This window comes from Cyprinodon tularosa, unplaced genomic scaffold (genome assembly GCF_016077235.1).
Source record: "Cyprinodon tularosa strain WSP-4 unplaced genomic scaffold, ASM1607723v1 ctg1361, whole genome shotgun sequence".
NCBI lineage: Eukaryota > Metazoa > Chordata > Actinopteri > Cyprinodontiformes > Cyprinodontidae > Cyprinodon > Cyprinodon tularosa.
The window spans coordinates 62,424-64,572 of NW_024038180.1; positions in this window are offsets into that span (position 1 = coordinate 62,424).

The following is a 2,149-nucleotide window of genomic DNA, read 5'->3' on the forward strand; positions in this document are numbered from 1 at the left end:
ATAAAAAAAATAGCTATCTTCTACCCATTCTCAAGCTAATAATATAGCACAAATTCTGCTGCATATATACTGAGAAAAAAAATGTATGTCAACATTAGGGATGGGATCGTTAATATTTATTGATATCATACCTTTATCGATACTCCTTATCGATCCGAGTCCCCTTTATCAATACCACTATCGATACTTTTCTGTTATTTGGTGGAAAGGACCGATGCACACAAAATTTTTTTAACAGAACTGGTATTGCTTCTCATTGCTCTAACAAGTGAGCATAACAAAAACGTTTCTAGCCTTCAATAAACATGGCTAATGTAATAGGCCACCTTCGAAATGACATAAAACTAACTAAATATATTTTCACAATTGGTTGGTTAATGTCTTGTCTACTGTCCAACTTTTCATCATCATGTTTTTAGTGTGATTAGGAAAATATTTATAACAATAAAATAATTGTATTTTAAGTTAAAATGTAAGTTTTTTATAAAGTTGGCATCAGTATTTAATTATATATAGAGCAATATACAACTGTATATTTACTCATGTTTTTCTCGCCAAAACCAAATTCCGTTTTCTTTACGTTACACTTGAAGGCACATGAATAGACCTAATTGTCGTTTTACTGAGCTAGATCTGAACACATCATCACGCAGCACGTCTGAAACGAATTTACTTTTCAAGCTAACTAGCTTGTATGCTTCCGATTACAACACGGAGATTTCCAACCAATGAATATTTTTTAACTGACCGGAACAAGCTACAAAGTTCTGTGTGCGACTTACCAGTGGTACTCTGAGAGGATATTAAAGACTGGGCCCGACTGCGTGCGGCAGCAGCCATGAGAGAGAGATGAGGAGTTCTTTTCCTTTCAGCCATCAACGAGTCTCGAGCTAAGTTTAACTGCCAGACTTCACTAGATTTACTTATAATATCATTATATTGCTTACAATTCTTCATTCCAAAATATTGGTGTACATGCTGCAGTGATTGACGTACGACTTCCGGTTGGGGGGCGCTGGAAAAAAGTGAACAGAATCTTTTTCTTCCGATTGTTACCCTCTTTAAATGTGAAAAAATAAATAAAAAACACGGTGGGTATATTTATATTTGTACATCATTTTGCTATTTATATGATACGTAAGGTTAAGTCAAACTGACAGGACTGCTTCAATAACCGGTTTAATTCGCTTTTTTTTCTAATTCTATGATTAATGGAAGTAAGCCTAAGGGCACTACTAAAGTATAGGATGGCGCCCCCATACACATTTTGTCGCCCTAGGCAATTGCCTAGCCGCCATATACAATCCGCCGCGCTACCAGCGGGCCCTGTGTAAAATTATATATATATTATCGTTATATATATAAAAATATATGTACAAAAAACTATATTGCCAAAAGTATTTGCTCACCGCCTATGACCTCACATATGAGCTTAAGTAAGTGACCAATCCTCGTGTCCCTAATCCATAGGGTTTCATATAAGACTCGGGGGTCCCACCCCTTTGACAGCTAATACAGCTTGCAACAACTCTTCTGGGAAGCGCTTTCGCACAAGGATTAGGAGTGTGTTTATTGGGAAATTTATTTGACCATTCTTCCAGAAGCGACATTTAGTGAGGTCGCACACTGATGTTGGACGTGAAGCCTGGCTCTCAGGTCTTCCCGCTCCAAATCAATCCCAATAAGGTGTTCTATCGGGTTGAGGTCAGGACACTGTGCAGGCCAGTCAAGTTCATACCACACCAGACTCTGTCATCCATGTCTTATGGACCTTGCTTTGTGCACTGGTGCACAGTCATGTTGGAAGTGGAAGGGGCCAGCTCCAAACTGTTCCCACAAAGTTGGGAGCATGGAATTGTCCAAAATGTCTTTGGTATGCTGAAGCATTCAGAGTTCCTTTCACTGGAACTAAGGGGCCAAGCCCAGCTCCTGAAAAACAACCCACACCATAATCCCCCCTCCACCAAACTTTACACTTGGCACAATGCAGTCAGACAAGTACCGTTCTCCTGGCAACCGCCAAACCCAGACCCGTCCATCAGATTGCCAGATGGAGAAGCGCGATTCGTCACTCCAGAGAACGCGTCTCCACTGCTCTAAGAGTCCATGGCGGCGTGCTTTACACCACCGCATCCGACGCCTTTGCATT